The 26,349-nt window shown below is 36.3% G+C and overlaps 1 long non-coding RNA gene across 1 annotated transcript in view; it reads left to right on the top strand.

Moving 5' to 3' along the window:
* The window catches only part of LOC139771642 (uncharacterized), a 118,554-nt gene extending 96,884 nt beyond the window's left edge, over positions 1-21,670 (top strand). Inside the window, exon 4 of the long non-coding RNA XR_011717943.1 lies at positions 21,540-21,670. This is a non-coding gene — a long non-coding RNA (uncharacterized lncRNA). The remainder of the gene's footprint in view (positions 1-21,539) is intronic.
* Positions 21,671-26,349: the final 4,679 nt, after the last annotated feature.

The following is a 26,349-nucleotide window of genomic DNA, read 5'->3' as shown; positions in this document are numbered from 1 at the left end:
TACAGCTTTGTCGAATATATTGCCTACCATAAAAAGGAATGAAACGCGCGATTGGTATATTCGAGGCGTACAATGCGCGTACATATCTCTTATCTATATTCAAATTACATTCTTTCATAAGTGCTTCTGCAGTGCGTATTCGCCGCTGATCGAATGTTAACCATGAACGGATACGAATTACGGCATTCCTCTTCTCGTTTCGTCTATCAAACACGAACGTCTCTCCACTCTTGGCTTGTATTACGTATGACGCATAAAATTCAATGCCTCAGATGGTTCGTAATACGTCGTCTGTAATTCGCTGTTGCAAATCACGCAAAGCAGCCGATTCACGTCGCTTATCGTCGTTGGATTAATTACTGTGGCGTAATTTCGCAGCAGTCGTCGTCGTCACGCCGCAAATAAACTCGCATCCGGAATTCATCCTTCTCCTTTCCCTTCCCGACTTGTTCCCCGGTGAATTAAAGAGCGTCTGACATCTTAATTGAATCTCTATTAAGCGGATCCTGTTTTCCAGAATCATTATCGGAGAACTTCTGCTACCAACATTCAGAAGCGAGAGACAGATAGAGAGAGATAGAGAGAGAGAGAAAGAGATTCACTCGAGTTCTGTATAATATCGGCCATAAAACGATTGTCGTCAATGATAACGATTCGTTGGAAGTATTCGAGTAAGTGGTGGATGGACGAGCACCTTGCACAAAGAGCGCCTCCTTGATTACTCGACAAAAGTTAGCTCCGCGATCTTTCCAAGAACACCGCTGCACTTCGGCCCTCTCTCACCCCCTGGCTTGTTCAATCCCTTTCCAACCTCTGCCCTCTGTAGTTTCTCCGCCACTCTCTACTGCTATTAATTGCAAAAGTTCCTCTGATCGGAGACATCGAACGTTGTGCTAAAAGCAACACAAGACCGATCGTAATCTAGCTATCAACGCTGAGATAAAGAAGCGCATTTTAGCACCATTATTGATAAATAACGGAAAAAAAATTTTCTGACGTTATACCATTAAAAGATTATCTTTTCTGTGAAATAAATAACAGACAAACATTTTTTAAATTATAGTTTTTAAATACGATTTCTACGTCTAAGAGGTAATTAATTAATAACAAATTTACGATAAAGAAGAAGAAAAGCCCTTTCAGATTCATAAAACTTATAACGATGAAATGTATCGTTATGTATACTTATGTACTAAAAGAAGAAAATTATTTAGTACTACGTAACACGAGGTACATAATAATTGAGAAAGGAGTATAAAACCGGCCGCTCTCTCATGCAGGAATACCCCTGTTTCATAGTTTCGCGAATAATCGTCTTTCTGCTCCCCTTTTTTTCGTTAAACCGTCAGACTACTCAAATACTATACTACTCAAATAATGCGCATCAGTCTCGTGCGCCTGGATGTGAAATAACGCAAACATCGATCAATGTCAAAATAAAACAAGTAATCGTACACGGCTATAAGATGACGGACGAACGTTTAATATAACTTCGATTTTTTTTTTTAGTAAAATCTTTTATTAGAACCAACCGAAGACGTGATAAATAACATCACAAGCTCTGGCTCGGTTTCTCGGTACAATAATTCCTTTAACAGAAAAGTGAAATATATCGACCTTCTAAATTCGTGCGATATCGCATTTGTGCGATATGAATTTAATACTTTAATGTGTTCCATAAAAAAAATGCAAAGTCTTTGCACAATCTACTTGAAGCAACGCACCGATACAGTTAATGTCAGAAAAGCTTTGTTTTCTTTATATGTATGTTTTTATCTAACAAAATGTAATTTTAAACGAAATATATAAAACTTTCTCAATAAATTGATGAAATTATAAATCAATTTGATCAAGCTTGTATCCGAGCATAAAAAGAATTATTTCTGTTAACAAGATAATCGCGATTAAATCACGATACATTTATCAAAAACTGATTTTTACGTTTCATTAATCTTTTTCATAATATTCGTATTTATTTAATTTAATACAATATACGTTGCTCTCATTTGTCGAAATGCTTTATGCAGAATAATCGATTTAGGCAAAACAACGCGGTAAGTCTGCGCGAACAATCAATACGAAGCAATCTATATCGTATTACTCTTTTATTAACCCGATATCACACTACACAGTCGGATAATCTTTTCTTCGCATTCACTGAATCAATAAGTTTTGGCAGGTTTTAATGTACGATGTTGGCGTTTTGTGCGTATTAAAAACGAACAAGCGAATCGACAAACGAATCACCAATGTGTTGTTCGTTTAATCATGCAATTCATACGTCGGAAAAGAACTCCCACGAGAAATGAATAGCGTAATCTGCGTAATACAACCAGAATCATGCTTAAAACGACGAAGCCGGAACAACGTTCAGTAAAGTATAAATTATGACTGCTAAATTTGTCATTAACTTGAAAGAAGGAAGAGTATTTAATTTTACACTGGATTAACATGGAAATCCAATCTCTCGGGGTTTACTCTTCAAAATTAAATAAAGAGTATTAACTGACAAAATTTTTTTCTTTAGTATTGCAGATAATATATTACAAAGACCTAATGTTTAACTTAGATTATTAATTGTAAGTAATAGCAATATTACGTCAAATAATAACTTTTCCGTTAAAAAAGCGTTAGAAGAAGAAACATTAATTGAACACATATGATAAAAATATATCTGTTAGATGTCAAAAACTGTTTTTGCAAACTTATTGCAATTACGGATTTATAAACAGTACTATAATAACAAGGATAGTAAAATTGTTGATAAATACGTGTCATAATGTGTATGTAATGAAACAAAAATCAAAACATTTTATTCACATATACACATTCGCCGAAATTTTATAAAATTGTCCCGCGTGTAACAATATCTTGATTACATATAAGCAGCTTTTATACATGGTAAAAAGTACGTATATTTTTGAATCTGAAACGGTTTATAATAAAATTCGCTGAAAATTTGCATACCAAACATGCAGGTGTAATGCATATAAAGCATTATTTTGTTCTCTGCGACATACCGATTATCGTATTTTTCATATAACACGTGTTATTGATAAAAATTGAATAGTATAACTTGAACAAGTTTTTAACTTTAGTAAGTTATTTTTCAATAAGTAAAGGAAAGACAAATATCTCATCTATAATATCGATAAAGCTTGTAATTTCTGAGATTTACTTTAGTATAGATCTCGAAATAGTAGACTCTCTAAAAGTCTTAACTTTTTTCTGTACTGAATTTTTCAATCTGCTAAATAGACAATTTCTAAGAATAAAATAGACTGCTGCGTGCAACAGCAAATGGACAGAGAAATAGAATCTAGATGCCTTAGCCCGTATCTTAGATTTCTCCAAGTCCTGTGAGGTTCTTCCTTCATGTACGCTTATACTCGCTGATATCGTACATTACTGGCTTAGAACAGAGATGCGTACACTGCACGTGCATACGTGCGTGCGTAGTTAGCGCGTATGGACGATCGTCATAGCTCATGGACAGAGGTGCGACGAAACTGCCGGCATGTGATGCCGCGGATACGCTGGGAGCGCAGAGACGTGCTTCGAAGGGTTTCCATCGCATAACGCTATCGCGAAATTTCGCCGTCGTTCCGTGCATCCGTATCGTCCGCGCGCCATTAATTTCATTCCCGCGCTCAAGGATATCCTGTCGACGCCGACAATCACGTCGACGATTTGCCACGTATCTCGCGAATAGCGAGCGAGCGTACGCCTCTGTACGTACAGAGTGCTTGCCCGATCGCGTCGAAGACGCAATAGGCCCGTAAGGAATTGGAGTAAGCGCTTTAGTCGAATTTTGCAAATGCTACCGGCTGTGCATTCGTTCTGCGCGGTCCACATAAGCGTTAGCAATGATTATTATTAATATATATATTTATAATGAATTTATAATGAATGAAAAGCAGATATCTCTCTATTATTCGTCTAACGCTTTAATATTATTTTAATATTAATATTACCAGAATTTAATACTGGCAGTAAATAAACGAAAATAAATGCATCTTTCATTATAAATTTATAGTTTGTAATCATATTGATAATGCAGGATAATTTCTTTTTATCTATAATAAAAACGATTTATTATTTTAGTAATTAGATCCTATCTAAAAAAATATTTTAAAATAATGAATTTTTAATGATCAAACATTTCAATAATTTTATTTATTCAATACTTTATTCTTGCTTTATTTTGATCTCACTTTGTATAGTTTTAATCCATATAATCCAAATATACTTATATCTATACATATCTATAACATTAACATAATGTAATTACAGGGATTAGTTGGGGTTAATTAATAAACAGCAAAGCAAACAATTAATTACAGCTTATTTGAATCAATGGATCAATGATTACTTCAACTAATAAACAATTTTAAGCTATGAACAGCAAGTAGTGATAGATTCAAATAGCTATTTGTGAAATATGAATGCAAGAGGCTCACAATCAGTAACAATTAATGGGTACTGATTAATTACCTTGTTACAGAATAACGCACGTTTATTTCCGATTGTGAACACCATCCATACATAATGCAGTTATTTATACTAAATACATACGAAAAGAGATCGAAAAAGTAACATCGAAGAAATAAACATCCATTTTCCGCAGCAAAGGTTTTTCGGCAAAAACAGACCAAATTGGCATTAATTCAAGTAAATATTGCTATTAAAATGTAACATACACCATTTGCTACAATGTCAAGATAAAAAGCTCGGCAAAATCATGATATGTACTTTAACGTTACACGTATTGCGTTTCCCAGTGCATTTAGTTTGTTATAAAATATGTACGATCGAAGCGACCAATCTTTACCATTTGCCTCATCTCTGTAGCTTGTTTTATAAGCCATTTTAAAATTACTTTTCTAATTTACAATGACAGTTGAGTACTGTACGTTTATTTGCATTGCTTTAATCTTTAATACATAGATATACTGATTTATTGTATAATGAAATAAACGTGCAAATATACCTTATTAGACGGAAAGAAATATTTCTCTTACTTTTATTATGATTAAATGATTTAAATCGGAATCGCGAAGCTTAATAAAGTGCAAATAAAAAAAATGGTGAGATTCTGCAGCACTGTGTTTGTAAAACTCAAGTAATCTTTGCAGAAACTGTATCATATATACTTAAAATATGTTATATTTAAGAGGTCTTCTTCATCTTTATGCTTTTTTAATTAGACAATTCGTATTTTTTAAGACTAGAATACATTTAGAGCTATATTCTTGTAAACGAAACGTAAAAGAAGAATAATTAAACAATTTCACTATGTAGTAAAAATAACCATATATCAAACGGCATGATATACATTTAAATCGGCTGTGTCTATACGCACCAACACCATCAGTGTTATTCTCCGGAGAGGTATCATAAACTAATATATACATAATAGCATACACTTAGCGGTATGTTCGTGCGAGCATTATTAGTAAGCCACCCATATTATGATGCTTTACCATATCGAACGTGCCGCATTGTTCGTACTACACCGTGTTCCAAGGAAGACGTGCCTTATCGCCGTGGCGCGCCTGGCGCGAGCTTCTTACAGTTCGACCTCATCATCGAACTGACCCGGAAGCTCTATATCACGGACGATCGACCGTCGAAGAGATATATGCAGTCCGCCAAGATGATATTATTGAAATTGTGCCTACTCAACTAGAAACGGCATATCTGGATCCTTTCTTCATCGGCAACATGACTCCAATATATCCGAGGACGGCCTGACGTTGTCGACGCCGATGTATCGCCCGTAATCTCGATATATATCGTACCATGTGTACCTACGTATCAGTATCGGATCCCCTTGCAAGATGCAAGCTGTGAGGACCGGCTACAGCGATACGGTTTCAGCTTTAATAATTCCACGCGGAAACATACAGATACCTCTCACGAACAAACGTATACTTTTTTTCTACTCGCTCGTATTTACGTAGGAAATGTAGGATATCTTTCACTTGTATTTCTGATGGGCAGCGTATCGATTAGCGTATAGCTGCCCGTGTATTTTCATGATAAACTGATTAATTCATGATTAATTGTCAACTCAATGAGGCATTACGATCGCGTGGTTTAAGATCAGTGTATCTATGACAGTAATTTGCCTCTCTATATGCGAGACATTTCATAAGCCGCAGAATAATTAACATTATGCGCTTCAGAGAGTGGCAAACACATTTTTTTTCCCGATCAAACATTTTATCCGCGACCTCACAGTAAGAATTGATTAATATTCAAATTGGAAGCTATAAACCAATCACAAGGCCCGAGTATCTGCATTAAAGAAATATGAGCTAGTTAGTCGATTCTGGAACTTACGCAAGACAGGGGATATATCGCTCATTTTAATAACTCCTTCAATCATCGGTACTATGGCTTTCCTTCGCTCTCGTTCGCTCTCTCTATCGATCACGAAATTAATACGGCGTCCCGAGGTTTTCTGCGCGACAAAGGGAACAGAAGCGAAAGAACGACGGGATTGATATCTGTCGCACAGGTGCGAAATTCAAAGGGATTTCACGCTACTTTCAAATAAAGCGACAGGTGCGCAACTATTGACGAGAACCTGGCGCCGTGATTTCCTCTCCAATTTGCGGGTAGCTTTTTTTCGATCAGTGATATTCTTTGAAATATATGTTATCTTTTGAATACGCAACTGTGGATTATGACAAAGTAATCAAACATTTTAATAAAGCAAAAAAGAAGCATTATTTTATTATTTACTTATAAAAAAAGGTAAAAAATACCTTAAAAGAATATTAGTACACATCAGTGAATATATTTTGTACATTATTAAATATATTTTTTGAGATATATGATTCTTGTTCTTCTAACATATGATTTATTCTTATCTAGAAGAAGATCTTCGTAAACATTGCAGCGCATTAAGCGGCATAAGACTCTCTATTATAAATTATCTAAAGATAAATAGCACACTCATTAAAAAGGAATATAGAACACAAAACGTTACAACCACGTAGCACTGAACAACAATGAAGAAAATCAATTCCCCGTCTAGATCTTTATCATCCTTCTAACCACCGAGAGATCTCGAGAAATGCCGTCGGATCCGACATCGTATTTTTCAGCGCGTCAAAAACAGGCTGGCACATTTATCCAGCGGGCAGTACGTGTTTGAAAAATTACAGTTACTGGAAAAATAAATAACCGGCCGCCACATCGCCGCGCCGGCCCGCCTACAAACGTATATTTTACAGAAGGCCGCGTGATAGTGCCGTGAGAGGGAAGAGGTATAGGGTGTGAGAGTCGGTGGGATGACAGAGGGTGGCAGAGGAGAGACTGAAGGGGTGTGGCATGTATGCGAAATAATTGCGGGATGATAAAGCATAGTCGGCACGAACATGCGGCACGAGTGGTGCCGAAGACACGGGGAATGGAAGAGCGAGGAAAAGGAAGCAAGAAAGATTGACATGCGGGAGAAGGAAAAGAAGTAAACAAAAGGAAGCTGACAGAAGGGGATATATATATATATATATATATAACGCCTAGTAGCCGCGAAGACCGCGTATAAACGCAAATGGCACTGACTCCGGCGCTCGTTTCTGCATTCGTCTCCGCTCTTCCTGTTTTACGTTCTTCGACTTCTTCTCTTTCGTTTTTCTTTCTCCCTCTATCCCTTTCACGTCGTGTCCCGTCTTAACTGATTTCCGTGTGTGTGCCGCAATACCTTTATTTCGCTCAGTGAAATCTTTCTATTTTCTCAATCTCACGATGAAAACCCCCGCGTATCTTAACTCACGATGGACGCGGATGTGCCTTTAGAAACTGGAATCGCGAAACGTGACTAAATCAAGTATCGAAACATTCTAGTATATCGGCGAGTAACGCCTGGTAAGAGGGTGGAGAGAGAAAGAGAGTTAGGACTCTCGAAAAATAGGATTCTGCCTGAATCTTTTACTACCATGCAGTACGTGATACGTGCGAGTCTTTACCGGTAAAAGGATATACCGGTTACAAGATGAAATGCCAATAGTTGTAAAGAAAAACAGCGCAGTACCAAATCTCACGAGCGTTTCTAACTCGTTGTCAATAGCCATCCATTTTCCGATCGTTCGTTACTTCGTATAATAGAATGAGCCCCTTTTTCCGGAATAGGTGGGACGCGAGGGACCATTTTCATAGAAGCTATTTCGTTGCGCCAGATGATACCGGATACGTCGTTGATTCAATGGTACCCGGTTAAGAAAGATGGGGCACACGGGGCAACGCCCGTGATATTCGTCGCTGTCGGAAGACGCGAGAACGAAACCCAGTATCGTTGAAAGCTTATTGAAGCGGAAAGCATGATTCAGTATGGCCAAATTTAACGCAGATTTCCAAATAACATTTGCGCGGACACGAAATGCTGGACGGTGAATAACCATCAATATACAAACATATATGTATTCAGGTATGTACACTGAGAAAAAAATTTACTAAAATAAAAAAAATTTAGCTTAATTTTAGTAAATCGCGTGTTTGCATGCAACTGTGAACGCGTTTTTTTAAAATAAGAAACTGTATGTATTTATTTGAACAACATAATTCTTTTATAAAGGAAATAATTAATTAATTATAACAAGTATTTACTACAATGCAGTTAATAATTATTGAAATATAATTTTTATTTTTTACTAATTAGTAATTTTCTAATTATATTTATTACTTTCAACAAAATGCATTTTTTCATTAAATAAAGAATTCATAAACTTTAAGAAGTATTTTGTATACAATATAGTCAATATTTATAGAGATATGAATCTTATGTTTTATAAGTTAACAATTTTCTAATAATATTTATTTAATTTAAAAAAATAATTTTTCTATAAATTATTTTTACCTATAAGTAAAAACTTTAAAAATTTTTTCTAAAACATATATAAATTGGCGTCCAAGCGCCAAGAGATATCCTTGTAGAGAGAGAGAGAAGGGATTCTTCCACTTATATATATACGAGTCTTACGACAGTGGACTCTGTGGTTTTCGCCTCGCAGGGAGTCTGCTTATATATTATGGTTGGATATATTTTAAATTTGAGAAAACGTTTCCCATCATACGCCACCTAGCAGCGTCGCGCGTCGTTGCGAACTTATAGGATTCCGTCGAGTTAAAATGCTTACAAATAAAATATTCTTTTCCTTTTTTTGTCGAATATATTAACTTTATTTCAGTATGCGTTTCCTTAAATGTAATAAATTGCACTAAAGAAAATATTTATTTCTTATAAGTACTCCATTTATTATTTTTATAACTTTGGAAACGTGAAATTAAGTAAATATTTATTAAAGTGCCATTTCTAAAATTAAAAGATTCGGATTTAGTATTTTAAAAATTCATTTACTATATTTCAATAACTATTACACTGTAATATAGTAAACCTGAATTTGATTCAAGTAAACGTTTCAAGAAGAAAACATTTTCTGATTTTAATGCTTTAGTTTACTATAGTCAAATTAATAAGTTTTACATTTTAACATTATTTATTTAAATTAAGTAAATCTAATTTTAGTAAATATATTTACTAAAAGTAAGCAAATTTTTTTTTCAGTGTATATATGTAGGTATGTATTTCGCATTGCTTTTGTAATTCCGAGTGCATGCTGCAATCCAAAATATCGATGTATTGCCACTTGGTGTAAAAGTACGATTTTCGACAATTGCTACGACTGATATAGAATCGAAGAGAGAGAGAGGGAAATACAGTAAATGCACAATTTTACGTACATAAGATTTTATGGGGATTGTAAAGATAATGTTAAATATGACAATAACAACTAATATATTTATTAACTCCGATAATACAATATATGTACAACATTGTGATTATTATACATGTCAATCATACATTATTTACAGTTACACAAATTAATTACAACGAAACCAAATTATATTCCAAAAAGGTTAAATGAAGTACGAATTGATATTTATAGAATTTTGATTAATTTTAATCTAGAATTCATATATAATTTTAGATATACCTACATTTTGTCATTTCATTTTATTCAAATTTATAATTAATTATAAATCTATTTTATTATGAGAGAGAGAAAGAGAGAGAGAGAGAGAGAGAGAGAGAGAGAGAGAGAGAGATTTATAATGTCATTAATTCATGACATTAATTTATATTTAAGTTCCAAAGCGTATATAAATGTTAATTTATATAATTTTATCACAAAACTGTTATTGTAATAAATTTTAATTAATTTTGCTCAATTTGAAGAAACAATTTTTTTTTTCCAATGTAAAGAAAAATAAATTTGTATAACTTTTAATCCTGTCTTGTCATTCTTTACACTAAAGAATACATTATTACATATTTGCATATTTGTATAAATTTACAGAAGAACTTAAAAGTTAGAGCTTGACTTACATTAGGTAATTAAGACAATTCGTCGACACTTCTTTGAATCGCGATAGTCCACTAGAGATTCGGAGAAATTGGCGATTTATCCGTTTTTTCAAGTACTATTTAACCTTCCAATTATCTCGAGTTTACGATCTCAATCTGCGATCAGAATTGGGAAGCTGAAGCCAGTGAGTAACCGGTTTAAATTTCCAATTGAAAGTTCGCACGATAATTCGTTTCGATTGCCCCATAAAGGGAGAAAGGTAGGGCGAAACCGTGCCAACTGAGAGCGAACAGCTACTGATTTAACAAAAAAACGGATTTTCCAGCAGGAGTTTTTGTGCGATCCCTACCACGGTGCGGTTATGCAAATGCGTCACGTGCACCCACGCATGGGCGTGCGAACGGTAGGCGATAACTGCGCACCGTCGATGATCAGTAATTACTCTTGCCTAAACTCAGGTAACAGTCTAATATCGGCGTAATATCCAATTTTCCATAATCAATTCCGGATCAACGTGTATCGGTTCTGACAAACTTTGATGCATCCGACGCCCTGGTAAGAGCATTCTCCTCGTTGAAGCCGTATAATGAGGGACGCATGACAAGCAGTTACTGAGCAGATAAATACCAAGATTTCTAGTGAAATAATAAATAGATAATACAGAACTTATACCGTACGAATTTATAAGTTAGATTCCATTAAATCTGAAAATTATCTTCTTAAACATCAATATATGTAATCTCTAAATGTGTGTAGAAATCGTATTTCAAAAAATTGTTTTACAAAAGAATTTAGAAATTAATTCAAATAGAAATCTGACTGTATTCGCGCATCGTGTCGCAGCTATTTATTCATCATGTCGAAGGAGTTGGACCTATATTAACGATGGAATAAGACCTATATTAGCAGAATGATCAGAGGAGGGACAATCTCTAAACTATAATGTCGTGCCAACAAATCGAGCGAAATGAACTGTGATGCGAGACGCAGTCGCGCGATAGAGTGGTTAACGATGCAATTTAGGCTGAGATCGATTTACACGGGTCAAGCAACACCTGGGCATCTGACAGCAACATTAGTGCGGCAGCAGATTGCACGTCTTTCATCACGTCTGGTACGACGTGCATGTATCAAGAACGTCTGAAGTTAATACACCGCCGTGGAACGTGGCTAATGACCGTAGAGCGCAAATTAATAGCCCTGTATTAAAGGGCAATAACGCGTACTACTTGCATAATTTTCCCGCGAGAAAACGGCGAATGCACGCGGCCTCTCTTGCCTAGCGCATTCTTCGTAACGTTGAATACAACAAAAAATTCTATTACGTACAAATCTAAGTTTAGGTAACGCATTGAATATATGATGCGCTAAGATAATGACGTAATTTCTTTTAGAAACATTTTTTTTTTTTTTTTTTAATACAAAACACACCTCACAAGCACATTGATTTTATATAATTTTTTTATTGTAGAATCAATAAAATGTAGAATCGAGACTAATGAGAGGTAAGATAAGCGCTAAGTGTATAAAATACTGTAAACTTTCCTTAAAATCTCCCCTCAGAGAGTATCGAAGAACAGGATATCCCGGAGACTATGGTTAATGGATGTGTTGTCTTTTAACCCGGGATCTACTTAAGCTAACTTGCCTATTAATTATGTCTTGGAAAGTGGGTGTGTTCCCAAGAGTAATGCACTCAACACTCAACACATTCGACATATCCTATATTGAATTTAATCTATGATGCAGCTCGTGTTGAGAACCATAAAAAAATTACTATAAACCTATAAAAATTTAATGACTAATTAAGAGAATGCTTCATAAATTCGCCATTAAGGGCAGTTTTATTCTATATCGTGTATACTGCAGGTGATTATGCTCTGAAAAGCAATTTTTTTATGAAACTAAAATACTTTCGCGCACTCGCTGACAAAATAATTGTATTAGTACGAGTGAATTCTCAAGTATCAACTCAAAACTTATCTGTTACAGAACACGCATTGTTTTAAATTAGTATAACAGTATATAATGAAATAATATAATTGCGCTCTTATTTTTCAATTCTTATTTTTGCTCTCTGTATTTTTCAAACATTTATTATACAGAAGTGAAAATAAAGATAAGTAAAACGTACTGTCGCGACTGTCACGTAAGAAAGAAATCCTTTTCAGTCTCAAATTTTCACGTATAGAGATTAGAGACATGTTTTGTAAGCAAAAACCAAACGCAAGAATAAAATATCACATTACTCTCTGTCTCAAAGTTTCAGTGACATTTACGGAGCATTCCAATAGTATTGATCCGATGCAGCGTTTCATCATGTGTGTGTAACCGTCTGTACGAAATCTATGACTTTTCTCAGGAAGGCAGTTTTATGCGAGTGTATCTCTCATAACTACATTTCATGTATCTACATTTCATGACCTCATTACGGCGCGGCGGTGCGCTAGTAAATTGCTAGGAATACAGTATGTATAAAGATGCGGATTGTAAAGAAGACCGCAGCGGCATTGATTATAACTTTCACGATTCTGCTCGTCATGCAAAGTTTCAAACCCATCATAACTTATACGTGTGACGTAAACACAATATTTCACAATTGTTAGATGCTGGTAATGGAAGACTGATCGTGAAAATACATTATCGAATTCAACTGGGATTTACCAATAAAATTGATTTAGTAACTAATTTTTTTCTGACATTTGTATTTTTTAAAAATAACACACGTTTATATATTCCTTGATTTATTATATCTATCTATTAATACATTTTTCGATAACATTTTTCTAGCAGAGTTCAAAAATTATTTTAGTACAACTTTATTTAGTTTGTAATTTGATAAACAGAATTCTTATCAATATAACAAAACTCTATATGATAGAAAAATATTTTTTACTTCGTAGGATAAAATTGAAATAACTATTAAATTCTAAAATACGCACTATGTCGTGTGCATATCAAAATCGATATTTTGCTTTTAGCACAAACATTATTTTTACATAGCATCCTTGCAACTCCTTTGCAACGTGTTTTCACCGCTCACGTATTTATGGAATAGTAGCTATGGTCTACATCTGAAGTTTTCTTTTGCTTCGCCAGACGATATCGAATTTTCTATAACATTTCCAAGTAATTCCGCGTTTGCGTACGTGGAAGTTAAAAGGTGACAAGGTTTAGCCAAGACCGTGCTGGCTCTTATCGAATTTCCGTACTTGACTCTCTGACGCTTAATATTCTTTTGTAAATTTACCCGCGAATCCTGGCTATTATAACACCCCGGGCGCAGCGTAGAATGATTTAAAAAAGAATCAGCTATGACCGACTCTCTCTTGAAAGTGAAATATTCGCGCGGGATGTTCTCTAGAAAATCAGAAGCTAAACATTTAAACAGCCGAATCCGCGCCTCGCGCGCGAATTCGCTCGGACAGTATTGTTCCGCTTCCGCTTTTGTTGCAAACGCACTTATCTAATTGTATGAACGATATATATATACGTGAGTGACACAGAACGCGACGGTGCACATCGGTGTAGATATTCAAATCACTGCTTGTTAATTCACACACCTTCGTTTGCACGGAGAGCGAGAAAGCGAAATGTGTACATATCGCGCACGACAGTACGTAGCTTGATAAATTAACAATAGTCCACAGTGCGAGCGCGCGCGTGTGTCCCGCTTGGGCGTTGTATCTCGATTTCCTTCGTAAAATATCCGCCGATATCCGCCCGTTGCGAGAAATAAATCTGTAATAATTTATCGTACAATTTCGTATACTGAAGAAATATGTGCCGTAAAAAAAATCAAAGATTGAAACCACAGATTTTGGATGTGTTTGAACAAATGAATTTATAAAATATTGTCAAATATTTGCTAAAAGGTATTTAATAATCATTTAAAGCAAATAAAAATCTATATATATAAACATTTGAAAAAGATAAAAACGATATATTTTCGCTATTTTGCATTTTTTTTAAATATACATATATACACACACACATAAATAATTATATAACCAAAATGGGATCTCTTTTTTGGATAAATATGGACTAACGCAATGATTATTTAATGATAAAGCTAGCATTCTCTTTTAAATACCAAGATTGCCGGTTGATATAATCACCAATAGCCTATGCTATTAGCATAATCAAATTGCATAAGTATGACAAATATTCGTTTATATAATTATAACTAAATCATTAAAAACGAGAGCTATATATAATTTTATTAAATTAACGTGTCATCTCATTTAGTTATCCCATTCAAACTTCAATTTTGCTTTATATTAGTCTGTTTCTTATTGTACTATATTGTTTTAAACTATTTTAGATTATATTAATACGATTTATATACATATATAAAATTTATGATTTACATATAAAATTGTACAAATGATCTCGGAGCGATTACATAAAATCATACAATCACATCAAGGTTGCAAGGTTGTCTGAAAATCACAGCTGCATCGCATTTTTTCTCTCACGGTAACTTCCGTCGTACGACTCCTCAGACACAGATCACCTATCTCTCGATGCTGCCGAATTGACCCAGGTCCGTTGCATTATTCACGATATTGGACGGAAGCTACAAGGAGAGTGTACATACTGTCCAGCATCTATTCATCGCGGGAAATCTTTTGGAAAGAAATTCCAATGCTTAGGGTGAAACTTTTGTATCGTCAATTTTGTGAACGTTGTCTTAAAACGACAATCTGTATTACGAGGTGCGAGAAATAAGAATTAATTGCACAACTTTAACTTTTAATCCATAAAAATCGACGTGTGAGATGCTTTGCGTTGATCGTACGGTTTTTTAAATACATGCATACTGTATAATAATAAAAACGTGTCGGAAAACTGCCAATTTAAAATAAAATTGAAATATGATAATACCGGAGATCTTCTTGGACTACTCAAAAGCAATGCAAAAATTAAATGAGTAAATTGCACACACGTGATAGCAGACATTATATTAACATCAGTGCGTACTAAAAGATACTTGATATGCATATTTCAGCTTATTTTATAATATATTAAATTGCTTATCTTACACTTCATTACATAAGAAAACGTGAAAAAGAAATTTTAAGTTGAATGTTATATAAAAATTATTTCTTTTATTTTATTTTTATTTAAAGATATAAAAAAAATTGTGAAAGTTTAAAAGATTTGATAAAAGATATATTTCTCACAATATGTTATATACATTACTAAATTACACACAATTGTTAAGTCGCTAATATATCATTTACCACAACTAAATCGCATTACAGGTAATTTTCACGGAGTCCTCGTAACATTGTAAAGCGCCGGCCATCAAAACAGGGTGCCTCGAATCTTGCGTCGGTCTTCGCAGACGACAATTCACGTTAGAAGTCTTAACGAGGACCCATAAAAACGCGCTCAGTGAATGTCAATCCCGCAGCCCCGCCACCTCCGCGCTTCCATCTAGCTATCTGACCGTCTCGCTTCCGCCCTCCGACACTTCGTATCTCCGTTGATAGTTGTCCTCCTCCATCCAGCCACTACCACGCAAACAGAAATTAATTAGAAGTAGTAGAACGTTTGCTCTCCTTACGACTCGCAGCAGTTCGCCGGCGAGTCTGAAACAAGATTACCGGATTTGCTGTTTTTGTTCGGCCGCGCAACGTAATTCGCTTGCAGGCACTCGAATCGCCCTCGTTCTCCTCGTCGCCGTCGTCGGCGTCGGCGTCGGCATCGTCTTCGTCGTCTTCGTCGTCCTTAGGCGTCATCGTCATCATCGTCGTCGTCGTCGTCGTCGTCGTCGTTGTTGTTGCCGACATCGACGCCGTCCTCTACAACGACGACGTCCGTCGACGACGCCCGAATGTCGACAGTACCCTATCTCGCCCCCGCAAGATAGTATTTTTCTTTCTGCCACGCTGTACGAACGCCGCGCATCGCGGGGCAAAATGCCGGATTACGATTTGGCGAAAGAAGCATCGCGGGAGTTAAGTTTCAGATTTTCCGCGAAACTTGCAACCGGTTAATTGGTTTACTTCCGGCGCATACCAGCGGCCAAGGAACTTCCATCTCGGCTTGTTTTGCTCGGCGAAAGCTGTAAATCGTCGGCCTGTCTGTCTCCCTCTTCGTACCATCCCCTTTTCTCGTGCCCAAGTCGCCGTGCCACGCATTAATTGGAAAATAAACATCATCAAAGATAACTCATTAAAAATCTATCTTTATCATACATTTGATATTGACTGTAAGAAATTAAAAGAAAAAGATTTGTTTTACGAAACAAAATCGATATAGAAAGATATTAACATTTGTTCTCTTTATAAACATACAGATTATAATTTTCGTCTATTATAAAAATGTTATTTGAGTCCAAAAGAGAAATATTTCTGGAAACTGCAGCAACGTTATAACTATTAACCGCAAATGGTTAAGTACTGCAAAATATAATTAATGTTAATTCAGAAATTTTGTCTAAAAAAAAACTTGTAACTTGCATTTTGTAATTTGCATGTTGGAAGCTTACGCAAAAAATTTCGTGCATATTGTAGATAAAACTTTTTAGATAAAACATGTAAAGTAATATTTATTACCTGTGCAACTTTTACAAGTGCTGCTTACAATAAATTTAACATGATTGCATCCTCAATCTGAGGTTCAAGCAAATGCAATATTTTTGTTGCAATTTTTGACTCGCATAGAAAGGAAAAAATTCTAATTTGTCACAATTATTTTTTAGCATATAATATAACATTATTTTATTCACTTGTTTCCATTATTTAAATGTGTGTATCTAGAAATATCGTTAAGTTGTAATGCTCAATTTGTGAATGACTTTCAGATGAGAGCAAGATTGCTTTGAAATTGAAATTGATTCTTATCCGCAATTGTGTTATATTAAATTATGGAATTAGATAACAATATATTGATTTATGTTTATGCAGATGTAATATATTATTAAATGATATAATAATTGCTGCAAAATATTGAATTTGCTCAAGATCTCCTCTGTAGGGAGATTTTACGATTAACCTATAATAATACGTGCAATAATATCCATATAATAAAGCATATAATAATATCACTAATAATAATCTTCCGCCAAAAATACGAGCGCTAGTATGTGTAAACGGGCAGAGTAAATAGTGCCCGCCACAATGTGGAGCGTTCATCTCTATGACGAAACTCCTCCAGGAAGATTCAATTACGTCATGTATAAAGCCGCAGGATTTTTGTTTAGTCTCCACTGTGATACTTTTGAAAGCCCGTTCCCTTTGAGGAAATTTACCGCGAGCTGCCGGGAGTGAATGGCTGAAATGAGGAGAAAATCAATATCTCCGAAGAAATAACATTCCAGGTATAAGGGAAAAAGCCGCGCCATCTAAAAATATTGATACTTTAACTAAGGAGGAAAGTTTGGCCGCTTACTGCCGCGCAGTGCCGGGCGGAACAACATAGGCGGCTCGGCATCTGCGGCGGCTGGTATTGACGGGTCTCCAATTCTATCAGGCTCCGGGAAAATATATATGTATTGGATGGCACATTATCGCATATTAGTCATAAAACTTTTTTTTCCCTCGGTATGAGAGCTGAACGAAATAAATTCCGCACGCGTGTCAGACGTCCGCGTGGATTATCGCGTTGAGCGGAGAAGGGCCATCTTAAGTCGTATTAATCACGCTCCGGCCGTTATATCTGCTGAAAAAGAACAGCGAGATTAACTTTATGCTCTACTAATTTCTGTGCGGTAACAAGTCTCGCGATTTATTTCTTAGATGTTATTGCGCTTATATATTATTCGCACGATCGATCGAGCGGCTGCGGAATTATCATTCCGACTAAATTTAAATACTTAAAGAGAATAATTAAATGGCAATAGCTATAAACATATTTCTATTATCTCACATTAAATAACATAGATTTTTGCGTAATAAATTATAATGAAATAAATTATATCAATATATCATGTTTGTTATATTAATTATATTTCGATACATATGCTGATGTCTGTTTCGCAATTATTTCGCACAATAAATGTAGTTTTATGGTTTCTGATTATATATTGGAAATTATAATAAATATATTTATAATTATATTAAATTGGGATTAACAACTGTAACCTTATTAAATTAATAATTAATGAAAGTAGTTTAATGACGAAATCGTACAATAATATCTCACACGAAATAAAATTATTATATTATTATAACAATCACGTACGAAATATTGCATTAAAATTGTTCGACAATTAATAGCTTTTGAAAATATAAACTAAATTTAATTTTAAAATAAGCATATATTACTATAGTCAGGTATTTTTTCCGTATTTCTCAGGCGGACTAATTCGCAGCATATACTACTTACGATCCGCGATTTATCTCTACTTGTTTATATTATCTCTGTAAATATGACTGAATGCTACCATTTTGTTTATTGATATTAAACATAACATTAAGTAAAGCTGAAAAAAATACAAAAACTAGAAAAATATAAAAATAAAAAGTTACATACGATTATAGATCTCAATAAACAAAATTATTCCCTATGAAAATTATTCCCGAATACAGCCCCTTTGCTGGGGGCTGTTATACGTCGAGTGTAAAGGCGTGACATTGCAGTAGCAGGATAAGGGGTACCGGAGCATGTACTGTATTGGATAATGATTGACAGGTATCGACAGTCGGCGCTAACTGGTCGACGCAAACCTGTCAATGGTTGACGGCGATCACTTGTCCCGCTGTTACGGAGTTCATCGCAGCGATGAGTCGCGTGACGATGCAAGATGTCACACTATCGTACGTGTCGATGCGATTCCTACAGATATACGTATAACAGGGCATAACACCGCGGATAACACTATTACGATATTAATATTAATATATCACACGCGCATCAATAACCGCCGTTAGCGATAACGCGCGCGATAGGTGTGTAGGCGAAACGAAATCCGTAATTTGCATAAATTATTGCGACAACAAATATCGAGCATTAAGCGAGAAAATGAATGCGCCAAATGACATGTATCCGGGATATCTCCATCGAAATGCGACGGTGTATCAGAAATCATGGGGAGCTATAATCTCCGCGTGCATTATCGGCGAATAGCATGATTCAAAACGTAAACGATTAATACGATTTCTGTGTGTGTGCGATACAAATAATTTTATTGTTTTCGTTGGAATGCACGTGGAGTGATTTAATAATAATAATTAAAACGAACGAGAAATAATTGCGTAATATGCACATTATACAATTACACACGTTAAAATACTGTTTAATTGTTGTCGTATCATGGGAGGAATGTTTCGATATGTATTGTATCATGCAGATTTGAAAAATTGCTCAAAAAAATAATCAGTTTCTTATGACTTTTGTTCGGCGAAATTTCGGCGAAATACGTATCCGCATTATAAGGAGAATTGTAAGATCGCTGAACTGAAGTCCGCTCTTATACGGAACGGGACAATTCACTGTTTGTTAGCGCATCGCTGAAGCCGGTTGCCAATAAATTCTCCGTTCCTCCGCATTTCCGTCCAAGTTCGATCTTTGAGCATCTCGAAGAGAGAAGGGAGAGATGAGAGGTCGGGGTATATCGTTTGGTCTGTTATCCACAGCCACGAAAACTGTATTTCACTGCATGAACTGCACGACACTCGAAGGGATGCGTCATAAATCATCCCGGCCGCGACGTGTGGGACATCGGATTGCATTTACAGAGCAAATAAATCTTTAAGACGGGTAACTATGCGGGTCAACGGTATCAGCGCTTCGTGCATGTCCGCGCAACGCAAATCGCAAGTTAACACAATGTCTACCTAAAATCTCGTATACCGTGCATAATATACTATTCTTTTATGATTGAATTTTATGAACAATACAATGCGCGTATCAACGTAAGCTTGACTTCTGTACAAGTGAAATTTATAGATAGTCTATTACTTATTTTCTTTTTTTCCGTGCAGGCTTAAGTCTGTAGTTGTATGCTTCGAAAGAATAGCCTTCATTATACTAATCAGTAAATACTTGAATAACATATCAATATTTGCCACTATTCAGACAATATCTGCTTTTATAACAGTTGTGCATACCTATGCGATCACAGTATCGTGGATATTCAAACGCTAAATGCAAGAGACCGTATTTAACACGCAATTATTTCAATGTAACAATCATGACCATAATAATTTGACTAATGTTTAGCTAATTTTGTTCATCATTACTCGAACTTTGTCAACATTTCGGCATTATATTCTTTTCTCATAATCGTGCATAATTAATAACCGGTTAATGATACCGTTACATTTAACAGTGGTGGCAAATCGTTTTACGCGAAACATATTTAATGACGTAACGATTCTGTTTCAGTTAATATAGTTTATCGATAACATCTTCCGTTCCCAAATATTCTCTCTGCATTTCAGATAAATAGAGAACAAAGCTACGATTTATATGATATAACAATACTGCGTTTTACTCGAGAATTATGTGTATTTGTTTGGGATATGTTGACTTAGCACCCTTCCCTCTTCCCACGATTTTCCGACATATTGTGCATCCCATCGTGCTCGTATAATCACAATATCAATGTAATCATGCATTCAGATATTAATCTCATATCCGAGGCATTATAAACGTCCAAGTGATTAATTAAGCAACAAATAACATTCGTAAATTAATTCACCGGAGGCGGCTTAATTAATTGATCGATATATTTTCAATTGTATAATCGTATTTTAATCATTATTTGATTCTTATTAAATGTTTTATACTAAAGCAACTATATAAATTAAGTACAGGTAACTAATACTCACAATGTGAATTTTCTACTAGATTCTACATCTATATTAGGAACATAGATTTTTTTAAATAAATGCTATATACAAATATAAAATCAGGTGATTATATCTGATTACAAATATAACAATCAAATGTTGTATATTTTTAATTTATCTAAAATAATTATATATATACATGATATTGAGAATATATCTTCTACAAAATATATGCAAATAATCATCTGTGCATTCGCTTAAATTGAAGTGACTTTTCTTCGTTCAGTTTCAACTTGATTCTTTTATGCAGCTACGTACAAATAGCAAGCGTAATGTTGCCACGAACATGAGTTGCCATCAACATAAAGTCAAACGAAAGAAGACAGAAGCTCTTAATCGTGACTTAAAATTGTTACAGGTCTTGATCGTTGTCGGGCGGATGGCGTTCAAGCGTTTCGATGTCACTTTACCGCATCCAATCAGGAATGTCAACGTTGAAACAGCTGATCTAGCACGCTACAACGATTGCCAGTACGTGAGGTCGCGTTGGTATGTATACACGTATACCGTCGGTGCTCGCTTGAGTTTGTAATATCTTTCTCCCCAGTTCACTCCACGTTCCTCACTCTTCCTTTTTTGCCTCTGTTCCACGCTCGTCTCCCTCCCCCTCTCTCTCTCTTTCTCTACTTTTTTCCTCTTACACTTACTCAAAATCTTAACTTTTGATTTCTCTCTCTTCTCTTCGCCACATGTAGCCGGCAGCCTTCTCGTTTCTCCGAACTTCCACGATTTTCACTTTTCGTGGATATATTTGTTCGCTTAAACGATGTAGGATCAAAATTGTCAAATATCCGAGCCAACGGGGCGAGAAAGCCGCACGAGTGCGTGCACTCTCTCTCCTCCATCTCCGCCACCACCTTTTCCAGCTTCGCAGCCTTTGTTGTTCATAGAACCGCCATTGAATACAGCACCGTGCATTATGCTTTCATTCAATCCTCTCGCTTAAAATCGGTCGCAAAACTACGCGGTAATGGTTTTTGCACAATGCTATTAACGTTGAACTAACGAAGGCTGTCTACTGTGCTGGCTCGATGTTAAGATGGAAAAGTCGATGGGGGTGCCACGGGGGGTTTGCGTCGTATACCAGATACAATGCGAATTCCCGGTAAAATAATTGAGTTTCTCATTTCCCAGCGACCGCTATTCTTCACCGTCGCCAAACTAAAATCCAAATTAATTGACAGGGTTGAAACGGAAGTAATCTTGGGCGAGAAACAAGAGAGAGTTCTTTAAATTCGATCTTTTCGAGCTTTCTGTGAGCTCTTTATTTTTTACAGTACTCTTTCTTGTACCCACCTCTTACCTCTATTACGCAAAGTCGCGTATTATTAATAAACTATTATCATTCTTCGCGTAGCACGCGCGAAAGAAGTGAATATTTTCTTCTATTATCTTTCAAGTACATACAAAATGGTATATTATTGAAATTGTGTTATTAAATTTCTAACGATTAATTTACTGCAGCTATTGCGTGATTTCAATGTGAAAATATATTCTCCGTCTATAATAACCGTCTTCAGAAAAAGAAACATCTCGGCTTAAGAAAGTGACTTAAGAAATGTAGTATACGCTACAAGCGATATCATTTAGCCATTTATTCCGCCAGATATCGTAATCCGACCGCAGAAATCCCCCCGGGCTTTGCCTAGCGCCAAAAACGAGCTGTTCCCATCTGTTGAATATCCGCGAAAAATGCCGCAGTTTTAGCGGAAACGTGCCGGAGAAAGCATAAACGCTGAGATTTTGTACACACTCTCCGCTCCCAGGCTCACGTCAAGGGATCAACCCCTGACCGCCGGTTAGCAAACAATACGTGATGTCGGTCCTGTGCAAAGAGCACGGGAAATCCTGAAAAAGAGCTTTATCTCTGAGAGCGAAGGAGAACCGCGCGGCCGTGGAACGTGGAACTCGATGCAGAGACAGCTCCTGCAACCGAGAGGGAAGAGACGCGAGAATGGTAGCGGAGGTTTCGCGGTCGGCGTCGAGTCTCGCCTCGTTTCCATATCGAGCGACTTTCGGGAGGGGTAGCGGTGACATCGTAACTCAATTTTCGCCCTCGCGCTCCTCGCGGTATGGGGATGCGAGGGGGGGGGGGGGCACGAAAGTTTCCTGAAGGGGAAACGCCGTGAAACGACGAATCGATCGAACGCTCGTCGATGCTCGATAACATTTCGCGCCTCCGTGCTTGAAGGGTCCTTTTTTTTCCCCCCCGACGCTCTTCGTGCGGGTGCTTCACCTCTTCGGCGGCTTATCCCATCTCCGGAAAGTCCATTAGTTCTCAGATCATCGTTACCTGTAATTCAATTCCGGCGGGCTTTCCAGGTGAGGCAAGGTGAGACGGCAAAAGTTAGGTAAAGGCGGGCGAAGCAAGAGGTGCAAAATAAAACGCGCCAAGACGAGCGAAAGCACGAGGTAGAAAAGTATTTGAGCACATTTAGAAGGTTTTCTTAGTACTTCGATATATATTACGGTCTACCGGGATAGGAACGAGAAGAAGAGAAAGATTTTACAAATTTTCTCAGCGATGCTAGATAATGTAACTGCTATTATGACTTGTAACTTTTCTATGGTATCCTCTGGGTATAATTGACAAGAATACAAATGTGCAGTTTGATTACTAATTATAAGCTCTCTCGCGTAAGCATTAATGTGCCGTTTTCTTAAAATCGTTACAAATCCTAGTATCGGCCATGAACAAATTGAGTTAGCTAACGGAACATCCTACGATTTCCTCGCAATCTCTTGAAGCATTTGTGGTATGCATACTTTTCGTGATTCTTTTTCTAGAAAGGTATTTTTTAATCATACTTTATACTTTTAGAGAAAAATGATTGGACGGTGTTTACGTGAAAGTCTACTAGAAGTAGCTTTATTTTTAACAATTAAATAATAATATTTTTAAGGCAATCTTGGTCTAAAAATATTTCTCTTCGAAAAAAAGAATTAATCTCTTTACAGATGTTTCTTTAGAAGACACAGTTTCTTAATGTCAATTACAAAATTTACACAAATAATTAAATAAAAGTGTCCGTTTTGGTAAACTTTACTTTTAATACGAGAAAAGCGTGGCGGTTTGAGTAACTCAAGATGGAAATCCTAATGGCATAAATTACCAAAAGTAAATTAAAACGGGGCAATCTGTCGGGGAATAGGATACACGTTGACGACAAATTTAGATATGTGTTGCAAATTTGTTACCATATGAAATGAAGGGTAAACTACGCACCGTCGACCATTCGCGATATAACACGATAATGATTGCCGGAACTTCCATCCTATCGCAAAATTAGATCGGGTCATATCAGATTCTAACTTTGTTGCCCAGCCGTAAGCTTTCCTCCCACCGTCCCGCCGTCGCCACATACCCGGGCCATAGTTTACGCTCTGTGCCCGTGATATCTCCTTCTACCAACACCCGCAAAGCCCGTCCTTCGTACTGCACGCAGCGCAGCACCACGGCGCTATGCCGGCGCCGTAGAATTAGCTTAATAGTTTCTGGCCAGCACGCCATTACGAAGAAAATCTAATTGTTTTGCGGCCCCACAGCCGGCTGAGCGCCCTCCGACCGCCGCGCCGGTGTCTTAATGCGGCGCTCGCCCAGATCCCGCATGCGGGACACGAGCGTGTCGAGAAGATTTTACGACGACACGACGATAGATCGGTACCCTCGTCTCTTCGCACCGGCAGTACTTCGTCCGTGTCGTTCTTCGTCCGTGTCGTATGTAGTGTATCGCGATACCTCTATCTGCTTTTCGCGAGCGCGATGAACTTTATACGTGTTGTCTTGCGTCCGGCGCGTAAAACGATCCTAATAACACGAACGGCACTGTTTCGGCCGGATGTGTTACGAGAGCTTGAAGTAGATACAACGAGTATACTTCTCTCTCACGGCCCTAAACTGGAAACGAGCCCATAAATGCCACTCTGTTCGATCTCTAAATTGTTCCTGTAGCCATGCAACCGGAAAATATACGAGAAGGCTTGTTACATATTTACTGCCAATGCGAATCTGATGTGCAATATTTTTTATCTTTTTATGTTATTAGATTTCTTTACATCTCGTATTCATTAGCTGCTTCTATCTTTATTTACTATAGATTTAGCGACGCCCCACATATCCTCAATACTTATGAATTACTAAATAAAAGATTACAATAAAATTATTATTATTTGATACATAATTCTTCTCAAGTTAAATATAAAATATAAAACATATAAAACATATTTTTTATATATACAAAGATATAAAAATATTTATTGATTTTCTTTTTTAATTCTTTTAGATATCTTTTTCATTCATCTTTGCTGTGTTTAAAATCTCAAAGCATTTTGCTCAAGCATTATTTTTCCATGTGCACACGTACTAAATTCTTTATATATATAAATATACGTACATTTGAAGCTTATATAATCATAATCCTTTAAAATTCAAATATTATTTTTAATCACAAAATTTTTTTATAACTTAGCTTTGAAAATGTTACGTTTCCTTTACGTTAATTTCTCTGATATTTGTAACGACGATAAATCTGTATGCGTTATTAATAAATCAGAGATACGAATGAACATGGACACGCAAGATTTGTTCCATTGCAAATTTGAATGCATTGCCAAGGCATCACCAGCGCATAACTTTATCTCATAGCCGATGCACTAGTTACAATTTTATCAAGTGCTGCGTCGCACCCGTGTTACGAATATGGCAGTTGGATAGTGATTACAGTGCGAGCAACAGAACAAGAACGAAGTAAAAAAGGGCGCGCGGTGATGATATAGGATGACAGAACTAGTGAGAGAAAGAGACGGAGAGAATGGAAATGTCAGAGTTCATTTATTATTGTCCGGCCAATGTGGCGCGCGAAACGCGAGAATTGTCGGCAATGAAATCATAATTTGCGTCGCAAGCCAGAGGCGCTCTTGAGTAAGTTGTTCCATGGTGTACAACGACAGGAAATTTCGGAATAAGTTCGGGAGAAGCACATAACGTGCTAACGAGCCGTTAATAAATATCTCGAACAAACAAGTTCAAAACTGAGTTCTGCAACCAAAAACAGGATTGGCGCGAACATCCGTTTGACGGTGAACAGCAAAATTCATTAGAACAATCTTCCATTGGATGCATAAATAAAAACAGAGAGAATATTTTGATTCAAATACTTTTATTATGC

This window comes from Temnothorax nylanderi, unplaced genomic scaffold, assembly GCF_030848795.1.
Source record: "Temnothorax nylanderi isolate EJ_2023f unplaced genomic scaffold, tnyl_v1.0 TNYL_tig0042_pilon, whole genome shotgun sequence".
Taxonomy (NCBI): Eukaryota; Metazoa; Arthropoda; class Insecta; order Hymenoptera; family Formicidae; genus Temnothorax; species Temnothorax nylanderi.
This window is presented reverse-complemented; position numbering and strand designations above follow the sequence as displayed.